Consider the following 17160-nt stretch of genomic DNA (forward strand, 5'->3'; position numbering starts at 1 on the left):
CATTAAAGACATTATTAAGGGGAACATTCCATTTTATTGTTTTGGAAACATTATGGGAATGTTGTTTTGTTGCACTACGCAACTAATGTTGTCTAAACCATCTTAGATAAACATCCAAAAAAAATTGTTTCAGAAAAACATTCCTTAATCCATAAATACTCTTTGTTTGTTTGTGTGTGTGCTAAGGTTTTGAGAATGTTATTAAAGAACAGATGATGGAAACATTGTATTACTGCAAGACTGTTGTTCATAATTTTGAGAGAACCTTGCCAAGACATTAGCCAAAGTTATGAGAACATTCCCTGTTAGCTGGATTTGGACAATAGTGTTTTTCTAGGTGTGTAGTATAGTATTCGTCAATACAAAAGCTGAAATGTGCAATTTTAGTACTTCCAGTGACAGCAAACAAAACAAAACATGGCAAAATGATGGGCCATTTTCACAGACTGTGATGACACGTTTCCACAGTTATTAACATTGTAAACCTAAGTTGATATTTTTTAAAGGGGTTGATATGATTCTTTGGGGCCTTAATGAAAAGTCTATAAGATACTTAGGTTAATATTTCTTAATGGTAGTGTAAAACTACACACATTGTCAAAATCATCTCTTTTCACAGCAGCCCGTTTTGTTGCATGTCCCTTTAAATGCTAATGAGCTCTGCTTACACCGCTCCTCTCTTCTGTGGGGTGACAAGCCGTCCTGTTTACTTTAGCCACAATTAGCCACAAAACTTGCTAACTAGCACAGTATTAGGAAATTTGCAAACGTCTGATTCTGCAGGAAAAGCTGGATCACGAATCGCGAACATAGACACATTTAGGTAGATCGGAGGGTGCATTCCCTTCAAAAACGAAAGTAACGTTAATCCTATGCATCTTCAGAGGCTCATATGTTGGGAGTAAATGACGACTGCTATGATCATTATAACATCCAACAACAAAACACCTCAATTGCTTAGGAGCCATTTTTGCCTACGTCCCTGCTCTGGCATCGAAACGATGGTGGTTGGACAGTTCACAGCTCACTTAGGGCGGTTCTAAGGTAAGATTGCCATGTCAATCAACTACCGTGGAAGCAGCCTTGGTCTGTGTGACGTCACACAGCCAAGAAGCTGAGAATGGCTTGATTTGAAAAAGGAATATTATTATAGGTTTTAAAAAATACCACTGGGTGATTTTTTAGCATTATAGGGTGGTTGTGCCAACACACATTTATGTTCAAACAACATATAAAAGGGAGTTTTGCATCCAATGACCCCTTTAACACTAAACCTCATGTTATACTACTTTGACATTAAATTATTGGAAAATAGTTGTTTTGTGAGTGTTTGTAATACAATGGCTGAGTAACGGCAAATCTTTCTCTCCTCTGAATTTCTGTTTAACACTATAGAAGTTCACCCAACTACGCTGACTTCCTTTTCTGAAAACCACAGAAATGCGTAAAAGGTCCATTGTTTTCAAACAGGTTTTCCAAAAGCTACTACTGCCCCCTGTTGATGGTTAGACAAACAGGTGTTTCATGTTGGACCCCCCTAAACCATACTAAATTCTTTGGGACGTCAACTTATGAATGCTCTACTTAGTTGTCTCTTTACATAAAACTGGGATAAAAGAAAGTAGGTTGGCATCAAAGAAATTGCACACTTCACCTTATAAGTTTGACAGATTGTTGTTTTTTTTCCTATTTGCCCACTCAATTATGTGTTTTCTGCATTCATCGCCAGTTCCTACTCATTAGAACAGATGCGTGTCATTTCCTCACTTTGTTTTATAATGTGATAACCTGATAGCAGAACGCATCCTACACCCCTCTCCTCAGTAGTCTCTAAGCAGATGACAGATTCGAATGACAGATTGCCAATCAGAACAGTTTGGCGAACGCTAGAGCCTGTCAATGTCAAACAAAAACAACACAGCTGTTGTTCTAATATCAAAGGTGTTACTCATCAGCCAAAACGAGATGCATCTTGCTTTTATCAGCCGTCACTAACCTGATCTTGAGGCAAGGGAACAGTGATTTACTGCGATCTGAAGCTGCTTATATGACAGGTGAAATTACTAAACTAAAAGTTGTGAAGCTACTTTCAGCTTTTACACAGAATGTCATTCTTTATCATAGTGTTCAATAAAGCACCTAATGGACGTCAGCTGCCAGGCCTGTGTTTGTTTATTCACAGGGCTGCTTTATCCTTAATTATGTGAACATATTCATTTTAAATTATGAATCAGAATCATGTGCATTTCACAGTACACAATGAACTGCATGCATATGAATGGAAGAAAATGTTGCTATATTGTGACCTTTAAAGTCAGTCGATGCCTGTCTGTGATGTTTTGTCTAACAAGAAATTTCACAGTCATCTAATACAACTTGATACTCAATAATTCATAGTAAACAGTATGTTTACAATATGTGCATTTCACAAACTGAACCCAACACAGTTCTAGCATTTCTGCTCTCTTGCATTTGCATGTTTTGCAAAATTGTGTATAAAGTCTATATTGTGACCTTTAAAAGACAGTCAATGCCTGTCTATGATGTTTTGTCTAAACCTTTCACATACTAGATAACTCAATTGTTTTTGCCAGCTATTAAAATGCTACATACAGGGCATTTTACATTGTAATAATGTGCCATATTCATACTTGTTTTTTTTATTTATTTATTTAATTTTTTTGTATATATGGTGAATTTTTATTGTGTATACTTCTGTTTTTATTGCCCTATAGGAACTACATTTTCCTCTTTTCTTATGCTATGGGAGAGCTTTGACAATAGGCTGCGACTTGACGTGAATATATTTCATGGGACATGTTATGTCCAAATTCAGTTATGGATTCAACAGAGACTGAAATAAAGTTAATTATTTTCATGTTTGTACTAGTGGAAACAACAAAGCAATCAAATGTAAACCAAGTTTTATAGGTGGGGCACTTGAACAGTTGTCAATCATGTAAAGTATTTCAGCAGTGATGACAGAGAGCAGCTAGACTCATCTCATTCATACCGCCGTCATGCACAAGAGCAGGACACCAACATCCATCACGGCTGTCAATACCACTGTTTGCAAATAACATCAGCGCTGGCAGGGAAGACTGTTGAAAACTTCAGACTGACTTACAGTATGACTCTATTTACATAGAGTACACTGGCCCACTCAAAGCAATACAATACAAATTTACTGAAAATGTACTCACACCAAGGCCATCCAATATGTGGATGAGTTTTTTCCTTTATCAGAACAGATTTGGAGAAATTTAGCACTACATCACTTGCTCACCAATGGATTCTCTGTAGTGAATGGGTGCCATTAGAATGAGAGTACAAACAGCTGATAAAAACAATAATCCACAAGTAATTCACACGACTCTGGTCTATCAATTAACATCATGTGGAGTGAAAAGTTGCATGTTTGTAAGAAACAAATCCATCATGGCGTTGTAACTTCAAACCGGCCAAAATATGAGATGAAAATCCATAATGTTTTCTCCAGCAATAAAGTCCATCCCTATTGTCCTCTCACATCAAAACCCACCAACACATGTGGATTATTGTGATGCTTTTATCAGCTGTTTGAAGACTCATTTTGACAGCACCCATTCCCTGTAGATGATCCATTAGTGAGCAAGTGATGCAATGCTAAAATTTCTCCAAATCTGTTCTCATGAAGAAACTCATCTCACAAATAAAAGTGTAGTTTAAAGGAGACCTATACGCCACTTTTTACAATATGTAATATAAGAATCAGGTGTTCTCAGACTGTATATGTGAAGTTTTAGCTAAAAATACCTCACTAATCATTTATTATATCATCTTGAAAATGGCCATTTTAGTGGAAAGCAGAAACACGCTGTTTTAGTGCATGACTCTTTAAATGCAAATGAGCTGTTGCTCCAAGTCCCAAATTTCCAGAATAGAGCTGTGCCTTGGATATTCTGCCAAAAAAAAAAAAAAAAACATCCATTTGGTTTTGATTATCATGTCTATTGTGCTGAAATCGTGCGTTTTAAACCATATTAGTTTAAGATTCTGATAAACGGTTTTTGGAGCATACATATCTGAAGCACACGCACATAAAGCGACTGTCAAACGGCATGTGAGTACTAAACTAAGTTCTCTTTCATGTCTTATTGCTTAAACTGTCAAATACACACAAGTCTATGTTAAAAACGGTTATGTCTGAGGAGGTAAACAGCTGGGAAAGAAATTGTATGTTTTTATTAGATCTGTGTGGAAGCAGCATAATAAAAAAGAAAAAGGTTGCAAAAAAATTTAGCAAAAGTTACCGGGTTGTAATTTTTATTTCACATTTTCTGGGTTGGTAGATGCACTGGGGACCTGATTTTAGCACTTAAACATGGAAAAAATCAAATTTTCATGATATGTCACCTTTAGTCATTTCGAATAGCTATAACATTACAGTCCAACGATTATTATTTGAGAAAAAGATTCCAAAATGTGTTGTTTCACACAGTTCTACAATGCATCTTTTGAAAGATGTTTTATTGACCAAGACAATTGAGGCAGTAGTACAGTATGTTATACTCATCATCACTTTCAGCATTTTCAGTACTGTCATGGGATAGCCTACAGCTCAGAGAATGAAGAATCATAAAATGACACACACCCAAGGTCTTGAATTTATGAACTGTAGGATCATTACTAAAGCAACCTTAGCTAACTGAACCAGTGAAGAATCAAGGTTTCTCATCAACTTCCTTCAAGAGTCATATCATGGCACAGTGATTTCAGCACTAAAACACAATGCAGAGCTTTATTCTTGTCCATTGTGCTGAGCTTGTATATTTTCATCATATCTAGCATGGAAACAGTTAATATCAAACATATAATTAAGCAACTGAAAGCATTAGGTACTTAAAGGCTACAATCTGCAACAGTACTGCAACATTTCCATATTATATATAAAGGGATTGGACAAAACAATGTGAATGCTTTGTGTAAGCAATCATAATTATAAAGCCTGTTGTTCTAAATAATTTTTAAAGTCTTTTTGAAGTCACCCATTTCACACATGGCTTGTACTAACCACTGCTGAACACAACTTCGCACTGCTACGACTGTGATATTGCACTTATACAACAGTTCAATGGCACTAGTGTAACAAGCAACAAAAGAGTGTCTTTAAAAAACATTTTTTGTTCAAACTACTTCCTTTCGCCACAGATTAAAATCTCAAATTGACAGTTCAACAGCTGAGCCCAAGCCTCTACTACTAATTTGAAAAAATCACTTTCATTAATTTTTTAGCTCAATCTCATATTCAGAATAAAACATTAGTTTGAATGTCCACTAAGGAAATCTTCCTTTGTTGTACTACCCTTTCATCTGTTAAGGGTAATTTCCACTGACAGCGCTGCTCAGTGCATTTATTGGCTGTCTTGCAAGGTGTTGTTGAAAGTAAAAAAGTACAAAGGCAGTGCTCTGATATACAGCATTAAATTCACATAAATTATAATGTGGTGAGATTTTGCCCTGAGTTAAAACTATTTGCTCTGAAACCAATAATAAATTAATGAGACCAAAGACTGTCTGTTAGATTTGCCAAAAACAAATTACATCTCATGTTTAACCACAATAGAAGCACAAGAACCAGCAGCAAATTCCAGAAGATCTGGCCAAGTTAAGGCTGCTCTCAGTGGGTTCATGAGCACTGAACAGCCGCTGATGCCCTGGAACTAACATCTCTGAAAACTGTTTCCAAATAGACGTTATCTTTATTAACAAACTGAAGTCTAAACAAAAGTACACTCTTGCCTAAAAAAAACTCTTAAAACTACATTCTGTGATACACAAAAAAGTATTATTTATAAAGTTTTATTGGATTTGTGCATCCGCCATGACACTCTATGTGAGAAATATCGCAAGCGGAGTGATACAAACAGTGAAATGGTTGGAGTTCCAATATCACTAGAATATCACACTCCTCTTAGTAAATCAGATTCGAGCATCAAAAAGAACTGTTGTATAAATATAAGTATATATGTATATTTAGAAAAATAACACTGTAGTGACGTTAACATGACAGGTGTTAAACAAACACCTGAAAGTTGAAAATCACTGCAAGTACATTAGGTGACATAACACTTTCTGATGGTGTAGATATTGTGTGCAGGAATAAGCACGTGTGTTAGAATAGTGGAGGGCATGCGACAGTTGCCCTGACATTGACAAATAGGAGTAATCTAGCACAGGGCTATTATTTACATATTTATGTTTCGACTTTGTCCTACTATTCCTTCAGGATTAAATGAGCTTCCATTATCAACTACCGTTTCAGTGGCGAGAACATTAATAAAATAAGGCTTTGTAGTGAGTCTGGAGTCTGGATTTTTCCCTGTGTGTGCATTATTTATCACCTGTCACAGTTTTAAATGCAAATCTTCAATGAACCTGGCTTTGGCTGTGAGTCAAAGCGCTCGGGTCTTTTTTGGGTAACCCACAAACAGTTGATACGGTTGCACGACATCAGCAAAAATTTCCACTGAGCAAATTTCAGAGTTTCCCAGCAATTAATCATATAATGTGCATGCACATGTATATATATTGCTGGGTTAAAACCAACTCTGAATCCTATTCACGTAAGGGTTTGATGTTTTCTATGTTTTCATTATCTGAGAACAAATGTTTGGTATCAAATGTGTGTTCTGGTGCCATACCTTATTATAGTAAAAGTGTCTTCCTTCTCAGCATGGTACGGAGTAAGAGGCTTTGATAATGAGGATTAGTTTGCATCATGTGTGGCATGTCTGCTAACTGAGGAAGCGCCAAACAGCTCCTCTGGGACAATATTCAGTCTGTCTTACATAGCGTAATAAAAAACAAAAACAAAATATAATCTGACAGACCCTGACAGGAATTCAACCCTATACCGTAATGTGCCAAACAAACGTTTGCTGCTCTTCAAGCAGTAGCTGAAGGAGTGCTGATAAAGAGAAACTTATAGGTCATGGTAAGGCAGTAGCCCACTTTAAATAACCATTGTGTGTTTGTTTACAGCAAGAATGGCTGTGTTAGGTGTCTGACTTCTCCTTCTACATTTATAACTGAAACATAATCATTTTAAAATGGCTTCCAGTTTTATTGGTGAGTATTTTAATAAGGTGAATATTAGATCAGCTTCTCGAATACCAACCACTTATGCATATTTGTGTATAAAATGTGTTTATAGACAATACCGAAGCCAGCTGAACCAACTGAAATCAATCTATGTAAAAAATACAATATAAATAACTAATCTCTTATCTCAGTTATTTTTTAACATATCAACCTTATTTTTCCAATAAGAGTGGGAGCTGCAAGATATCAGTATGCAAATATGATTGGTTACGATGATCTTTGGTATCTCCTTTGAAGGAGTAAAACAGCTCCATATTTAACAAAGCACATACAGTTGAAATCAAAAGTTTACATACACCTTGCAGAGTCTGCAAAATGTTAATTGTTTTACAAAAATAAGAGGGATCATGCAAAATACATGATATTTTTTTTTATTAGTCCTGACCTGAATAAGATATTTCACATAAAAGACGTTTACATATAATCATACTTACATTGTTGGAAAGGGTTTAAATACACAAAAATGCTGAAAAACCAAAGAATTTGTGGGACCTGAAGGATTTTTCTGAAAAACAGCAGGCAGTTTAACTGGTCAGGACAAAAACAAGGAACTCATTAACAACTATCACTAAACAAAACAAAAACACAGCTGTGGATTATTCAGGTAACAACACAGTATTAAGAATCAAGTGTATGTAAACTTTTGAACGTGGTCATTTTTATAAATTCAACTATTGTTTTCACTTGTGGACTATATGTAAATGTATTTTATGTGAAATATCTTATTCAGGGGTGCGTTTCCTGTACAACGACATAACTCACTGGTTAACCTCCATAGTACGATGCATTGTTGTTGAAACGAACTAGCTAGTCACCAGTGTTTCCCGAACATGGTCGCATCTCCGTCGTTTGAACCACATTAGTTCAACAACTTAGGGCCGTTGTTAATGACGTCACCGAGTAATAACTTCTGCTATTTAACTGATTAGGGATCTCAAAAATGCAGGTATATTGAACATGGCACCTAATTACTAATTTACTATTTTTTGTTCCCTGTCATTTCGCTTTATTTGATGTTTGATTCATCGCGTGTTCTCTCTTACGTCATACTCCGGGGTTCCCTCAGGCATTTGTGCACATGCGCACTATTCATAAACAAGGCTTACAGAGGATGCACAAAAATACATAGATTAAAATGCATTTATATTCATATAAAATTGAGGATATAGACCGTACTGCGTGTTAGCTTGCAAACTGTGACCAAGAACATAATTTATTAAGCCCACATGTCTTACTAACAAGAAACGATGCTTCTAACCACAGGTCGAGAGCTGTAGTTCCAACCACGTAAGTCTGCGACGCTGTTTGCGAATGTTCGTTTGAACTATGGTGTCGGGAAACACCCAATAGTTGAACTACGTTGGTAACGACGGAACTTGCGACCATAGTTGGCTAACGATGCTTTTGGGAAACGCACCCCAGGTCAGTACTAAATAAAAAATAACATGCATTTCGTATGATCTCTCTTACTTGAGTAAAATAATTAACATTTTGCTGATTCTGCAAGGTGTATGTAAACTTTTGACCTCAACTGTAAACTGGAAGCAATGTGACCTGTTTTACAGAATTCACATAACCCATCATTGCACATATTGTTGCACATAACCCATCGTTTATGGCCTGTCAGCTATCAATATTAGAACAAGGCTAAGAAGAACTTCTTGTACCCACCATTTGTGAATCTGACAGTACTTTTTTGAGCACTCAAATTGTATGAAATTATTTGTGAATGAGATGCTGAATAATTCCTATCCAGACCCCTGGCCATCTGAAGCTTCTCCTCACCTGGTCAGCATAGGGAGAAGGAGCCAGAAGGGAGGGAATCTCACTGTTAGATCATTTAAAACAAGGTGAAGAAAAGGGCATGATCTCAATTATTGATAATTCATTGAGCATTTTATTAGAAGATTTCAGGGAATGAATTTTACAAGAGCCCTACACTGGAACTCAATAACAAGAAGCACAGCACAGCATCTCCTGCTAGAGATATCATATCACTACAAGAGCAGTGAAAAGTAAAGGTCATTGGAAAAAAGATCAAGACAGTTTTATAAGTACCTTATAAAACTATCTACATGTTTAATTGCAGAATATTGACATATATATATAAAAGAACACTGTATCCTCCAATTTAACCATACCATTATTTCTGTTAATTGGCGTAAATGTGTGTATATGAGCAATAACACACTCGTAGCCATGAGATATAGCTGTGTATTTAAATGGCTTTGATACGGCCGTAGACACTAGGCCTTAATCAAAGCATGCCGATATACAGCTATATCGCACACCTACTTGTGTTATATTGCATTTATGCAACAGTTCGATGGCACGAGTGTCTAAATATATAAGAAACAATAACAAAGTGTCTTTAAAAACCCTCTGATGTGCAAACTACTTCTTTCCGCCAAGTATTAAAATCTCAGTTTGACAGTTTAACAGCTGAGCCCAAGCCTCAGTTACTAATTCGAAAACATCCCCCTAGAACTACTAACAAAGAAACATTGAGTTGCTTTGTAAAAAAGTTGGTTATATTACTGTATTAAAAGCTGTGCATTACAGAGCGAGTGTGATTACCTGCATCTAAGTAGGGCTGTGCAATTAATCGGAATTCAGTTTCGATTTCGGCTTTAAAAGATCATGAAAATACAGTAATCGAGATTAAACTATTATTGCGCCCCACTCCGCCCCCTTTCCAGTGGTGCACTTTCGATCCTCCATAAAAGCCTAATTTCACATGCAAATCAGTAAAATCATGAAACGTGACTTTCATAAAACGGGACATGCTTTGTTTATTAATGTTTCTGTGATGTTGTGTTTTTAAAAGCAAGAAAGACAACTTGCGCTGTTCTGTGTATGCACTCAGAGACGGAGCAGAACACAGACATGTAAAGTTATCTTGGTAACACTTTACAATTAGGTTCATTAGTTAAACATTAGTTAATGTATTAACTAACATGAACTAACCATGATCAATACATTTGTTACTGTATTTACTAATCTTTATTAACGTTAGTTAACGGAAATACAGTTGTTCATTGTTTGTTCATGTTAGTTCACGCTGCATTAACTAATGTTAACAAAATTTTAATAATGCATTAGTAAATGTTGAAATTAACATTAACAAAGATTAATAAATGCTGTATAAGTGCAGTTCATTATTAGTTCATGTTAACTAATGTGGTTAACTAATGTTAACTAATGAACCTTATTGTAAAGTGTTACCGTTATCTTTTAGCTCAAGGTGTGCACCTAAATGGTCAAATACACACAAAAATATTTCTTGGTGTGACCCTTGTCAGTTATGTCTTAATTTATTATAAACAGTTGAGAATGAAAATATGTGTGTAACAGTGTATTTGATCCGTGTGGCGCTTAAAGTGGCAACAAATAATACTCCTTCTGCCGTCCCTTTGCTTAATATTAATAAAACATAAAAAATACAAAAGAGAAAAATAACCCACTGCTCTTGAACTTTTGTAGTTTTAATAAGAAACAAAGCATGTTTAATTCTTGCAGTGAAGATGCTGTTTTATTTTACATTCAAATAATTACATTCAATTTCTGTAGTAGGCTGTTAGACTACTTTAGACTTGAAAGACATAAAATTATTTAGTTTTTTTTTTTTTAATTTGTATCTTATCTTGCCATCTTTAATTAATCACTAATATAAAGTTTTGGACCCAGTCATAATCGTGTTAAATAATTGTGATTACAACATTGACTAAAATAATTGTGATTATGATTTTTGCGATAATCAAGCAGCGCTATGATACAGCTTTCATTCTTCAGCTCAATCTCATATTCACATCATATTTGAAGTCTAAACGAGTTTTTCCTAAAACTACATTCTGTGACACAGAAACAGTATTATTTTTAAAATTAGGTGTCTGCCATGACACTCGCGGTGAGAAATATTGCAAAGCAGAGGTGATACAAGTAAAAACGGTTGGAGTTCTGTTATCACTAGGATATCACACTCTTATCAGCCAATCAGATCTATATAAATATATATATGGCTGCATGTTGCCTACTACTATAACCAACTGGGATAAAGGTGCTTGGGCACACAAATAATAGTCTACAATACTCATACTTGAACATAACAAAGACATTTTCTGTTTCACAACTATTTTGTTCAACAATTCATGCTGTAATGGGTGACCACAAACACACACTGTTTCTCAAGATAATTAGTTTGATGTGTCTGACTTAAAGTCTTGGTCACCGCTGAACAGGACATCTTTTCTCTTTTTACCAAGTACATCAGAACAGGCCAAGAACCTTTAATGACTTCTCAGTGAAAGTTACTTCAAAAAAAGTGAGACATTTTCACAGGGAAAGAAAGAACTAACAAGATGGATAAATAAATGAAGAAACACATGCTATCCCTGTTGTTAATTTGCCCCGAGATTTATCAAGCATCTCACCTCTGATAAAAACAGGCTGTCTGTGTACTCCGCTAATTGAGTTAGGAGAGCAGCATATAGTAATGGCTTCATTATACAACTTGAAAATATCCTACAGCTCATTATATACTCCTTTGTGGACTAAATGAGGTCATTAAGCAGACAAATGACAATGTGTGCTCTATTCAAGTAAGGTGAAACACTATTGTAAAAACTGCTTAAATTATTATTGAGTTTTCATGCAGCAACTCTGCAAATACTGTTACGTACAGGTGTTTATGTACTGTAATTCTTTTGGGAGCACTTACAAAATGAACATTTGAAGACATGGCAATATTTAATATCACATTAAGTAGTAGCCTGAGAGAAAACATGCAGTCTCATAAGAAGAATTTTAAGACGCAACGTCTCGTTCTCTACTCCGGGAGCCAGTGTTACAAAGTCTAATCCATAGACTATAGCATTGGAGTGAATAAACCATCATTTAGAAGGTCTCTGTGGTCAGATTCCAGCTGTATCATTCTGTTTTGCTCTTGGCCAGTGTACTTAAATCAACAACAGTCCCACAGTGATTGACCTTCACTCTGGCCCTACAGTGTTTTTCTCTGTGCATAAATTTAAATCTGTCTGTGTATCTTAGAGACAGCTGGTAAAAAAGAAAACAAAGAAGAATAAAAATCTCAAATTGATAACTATATCGCAGCTATATTGACATGTCACCGTTTTGTTTGTGCAGAAATGTTTAAAGCCCCATGCATCACTTTCACTTTTATGAGTAAACAAGCCTTAGTGATGATTAATGAGTTATTCTTTTATTGCTTTTGGAGGTGTAGCACATTTCCAACATGGACTGGTAGTCTGTGTGCATTAAACAAAGCTTCACCAACTTTTGGATGCCCATCTCTCAATAAAAAGTCACACTGTGAGATACAAAGATGCAATTGTGAGATTTACACCTTGCAGAATCTGATAAATGTTAATTATTTTACCAAAATAAGAGGGATCAAAATGCATGTTATTTTTAGAATAGGACATTTCACATAAAAGACATTTCTATAAATAATAGTTGAATTTATAAAAATGACCCCGTTCAAAAGTTTTTATGATTCTTAAATACTGTGTTGTTACCTGAATGATCCACAGCTGTTTTGTGTGTGTGTGTGTGTGTGTGTGTGTGTGTGTGTGTGTGTGTGTGTGTGTGTGTGTACCTGGTATTCATCACGTTGTGGGGACCAAATGTCCCCACAAGGATAGGAATACCAGTAGATTTTGACCTTGTGGGGACATTTCTCAGGTCCCCATGAGGAAACAGGCTTATAAATCATGCACAATGAGTTTTTTTGAGGAAGTAAAAGTGCGCACAATCTCCTGTGAGGGCTAGGTTTAGGTGTAGGGCGATAGAAAGTACGGTTTGTACAGTATAAAAACCATTACGCCTATGGAATGTCCCCATAAAACATGTAAACCCAACATGTGTGTGTGTGTGTGTGTGTGTGTGTGTGTGTGTGTGTGTGTGTGTGTGTGTGTGTGTGTGTGTGTGTGTGTGTGTGTGTGTGTGTGTGTGTGTGTGTGTGTGTGTGTGTGTGTGTGTGTGTGTGTGTGTGTGTGTGTGTGTGTGTGTGTGTTTTTAGTGATGGTTGTTCATGAGTCTCTTATTTGTCCTAAACCGTTAAACTGCCCGCTGTTCTTTAGAAAACTCCTTCAGGTCCCACAAATTTTCGTCTGTAGCTTCTGAAGAAAAATAACAAAAATGTACACATCTTTATTCTGGCTCTTAATGCATCGTTCCTTTTGAAGCATCATTAAGCGTTTATACCTTCTGTAATAGTTGCATATGAGTCCCTCAGTTGTCCTCAGTGTGAAAAGATGGATCTCAAAATCACACAGTCATTGTTGGAAAGGGACAAGGGACTCATAAACAACTATCACTAAACCAAAAAAAAAAAAAAACAGCTGTGGATCATTCAGGTAACAACACGGTATTAAGAATCAAGTGTATGTAAACTTTTGAACGGGGTAATGTTTTTAAATTCAACTCTTATTTTCTCTGGTGGACTATATGTAAACATCTTTTATGTGAAATATCTTATTCAGGTCAGTATAAAAAATAACATGTATTTTGTATGATCCCTCTTATAATTAACATTTTGGAGATTCTGCAGGATGTATGTAAACAATTGCAATTGAGACTTTATATGTGCCAAATGCAACTCTGTATCCAAATGCAATTGCATCTTTATTTCTAGTCATTTAGACTTTACATGTCAAAAATCTTGCTACTTTATTACTTTTATAAAACTTTGTTTCACCATTGCATGTTTTCTTTTTTACTCTGAAAATGGCTTCCATATGGTTCCATAGTGTCACACAAAGCAGAACAGTAGAGGATTCTAGACCACCTCCTGAAATAAAAGGATTGGGAAGCTGAGTACCACTTATGCCTTCCTTGATGATCATTAAAGAAGCCGTTAACGTTGACAAATAAATCAAATCAAGACATATGTTGTGTCCTTGGGTTGATGGCGTGCTCCTTAGGCTTTCATAACAACAGTTACACTGTGAATTGTTCATCTGTTTATTGGCTTTTCACTTGGTTTTCAATCTTGGTGTTGCAACATTTAAGCAGCAGGTGAAGTGCTTTTCACTGAGTTCATTAAGTTGTAGAATCTCACATTTCTTCCACTTAATGAGGCTATTTGTCAAGTGCATGTCAAAGCAATATCCACTCACTGGAAATATACAGACAAATAATAAAAATACATCAGTCAGATTTACAAAACTGTGCCTTTTCACAGCACTACATATCTGTTGACTGGACTGTCATATAGCTGTAAGTTCAGCTTTAGTATCGCACCAGATGAGAAGCTATTTATGGCAAAGAGTTCTACCGCATCTACCAGAAACTGATCAAAATAATGACATCCACCTTATTGGCCTCTTAATTAATGTCAAAATTATCTCTGCACTCACAGACGCATACTTTATTCACACGCAATTAAATTCTCTCTTCAGTGAATCTACTCCAGCATAATTCATCAGGAGTCCACTCTTTTCTGCAATTATCCTATAGTTAGAGCTATAGTAATTTGCACAGCTCAAGAAGGAAAGAAAAAAACAAAGCTTTGGAAATGTGCAAAAAAGTAGCTTACATATGCTGCTACCAAAAAGGTGGCATTTTCATTCCAGTCTATTGACTTCAGCACCTTTCTTTCTGAACTAGGTTGAACTTTTACAATGGATGGGGTCATTATTTTTTCATTTTCGGTTCCTCATAAAGTTGAGTGGCTGCCTGCTAACGCTCATAAACAGGGGGGAGGTTGAGCCTGTAAATCAATGGGGAGACGTTAAATATATTAAATAGTACACTCCAAGGTCTGTGGCACAGCAATATCAATAAACTGTCATGGTCAGTGATATGTTCATGCATAGAGTCCGGTGCAAGAGCTTGATTATAGAAAGTTGCCAATCGTTTTTATCAAGTTTTTGATAATCATAAACACATGTGAACCTTGAATCTACCTCCTCAAATGATAGGAATAAATGAATAGTTCTAATACTTCATAATTTATGTTTAGTTTTCAAAGTCAATTCTGTAATATTGGCTCAAAGAAGACCTAAAAAAAAAGTCACGCAAAGGTTAATTAAAGGTCTTGATTACTGATCGTTCTCTCAAGCCGCTATAACAGCTTTAACCTTTCTGACATTAAAAATATTCGATTTTACCAACTGTTTCATGTAACCCAGCCTCATAGCAGAAATCTACTTTTTCTGTTGTTAAATACTCAGCCTGTCATCGCTAATTAATGGTTTGCATTAAGACAGGAGTGTTGAGGAAAATCTTTTATTAGCGTAAAATCAAACAGGAAACAGGTGTTTGCTAATTAAATCTCAGAATGTAATGAGTGACCCATGCTGCCTGGTAATGAATCAATATAGCCCCTGCATCTGCTGCCTGCATGACTATCAAGTTATTTCAGCGGTTACCCAAGCTTTAATTGCCCTGGTACAATGATTTCACGCAAATAACTACAACTTTTCAACATTGTTTTAAGAGCATGTGTATCAAAAATGACAAATTGGATCATCTACTGATGTGTAATCTGACATTGAGCTAATTAGATGTTAGAAGATGAGAAGTTAGATAGTGAGAGCATCAAAAATAGACAACTTTAAACTGTTCATACAGCAACAATCACATATGTTTTGATTTATGTTATATATAAAACAATTACAGTTTAAAGACAGTACTAAATATCTAAAACTAAATATCATAAATATTAAAAAAATAATAAACTTAAAAAAAAACTTGGATTAACTAAACAAAACATGCAATAAAAGTGTCTGCAAGTCAATGCTCAGTTGGCAGATACAATACAAATTGATTTAATGGAATAGTCCAATTTGCTGAAAATGTACTTATTGTCAGGCCATTCAAGATGTACAGATGAGTTTGTTTCCTCAGATTTTGGAGAAATTTTGCATTACAAAACTTGCTCGCCAATGGTTCGACTGCAGTGAATGTCTGTTTTCCATTGTCCACTTGGCGGATAAAAGCATCAGTAATCCTTAAGTAAACCATCAATTAACATCCTGTGAAGAAGAAAGCTGCATGTTTGTAATAAACTTTTTGTTTGTAATAAACTATCATGCCCCTTTTACAAGATGTATTTTTGGTCTCGGGTGTCCCCAGAATGTGTCTGTGAAGTTTCAGCTCAAAAAAAAAACACAGATCATTTATTATAAGATCTGGAAAATTTCAATTTTGGGGCATGTCTAAAAAAAAAGAACTGTTTTGCTGTGCATCACTTTAAATGCAAATGAGCTGCATATTCTCATGTGTCCCGAGCCTTCTATCGGTTCTAAAGGATTCAACAAGAGAGGGCCTGGCGCCTAGACGTTCCGCCACGTCAGGAACCAGGGAAGGAGGAACTCGACAGGGTCAACTGTATGGACACTCTGGAGAAGATAGCAAGCCAACCTGAGCCAGTGCCACTCTGTGTTTCTACCCATTTGAGGTGAGAACACAGGAGGAAACTGGCTCTACACGAAGGCTATAAAACCTAGCGAACGTGTTGGGGGTCGCCCAGCTTGATAAGCCAGGGCGATGGCATCCACTATCCAGTGAGCCATCCTCTGCTTGGAGACGGCATTCCCCTTCTGCCGTCCTCCGTGACAAACGAAGAGCTGGTCTGAGGTCCTGAAACTTTGCGTCCGGTCAACGTAGCATCTTAATGCTCGGATGGGACAAAGCAAAGCTAGGACTGGGTCTGCCTCTTCCGGGGGCAGCGCTTGCAGGCTCACCACCTGAACCCTGAAGGGAGTAGTGGGAACCTTGGGCACGTAGCCAGGCCGGGGCCTCAGGGTTACCTGGGAATCTGCCGGCCCGAACTGAAGGCACGAATCGCCGACCGAAAAAGCCTGCAGGTCCCCTACCTGTCTAATACAGTATTGTCTCTTTTTTCCCTTTAAGAGATCATTTTGGACCCTTGCCCGGCCCAGGTAACAAAAGCCTGCCACCTCACCAAACATACCTCTTTTCAAAATGGCCGCCCTTCCTCTCTTATAGACAGGCCCATCAAAATAAGAGTCCTTAGCAGCGAACCAAAAG

This window comes from Garra rufa, chromosome 5 (genome assembly GCF_049309525.1).
Source record: "Garra rufa chromosome 5, GarRuf1.0, whole genome shotgun sequence".
In the NCBI taxonomy this organism is placed as follows: domain Eukaryota; kingdom Metazoa; phylum Chordata; class Actinopteri; order Cypriniformes; family Cyprinidae; genus Garra; species Garra rufa.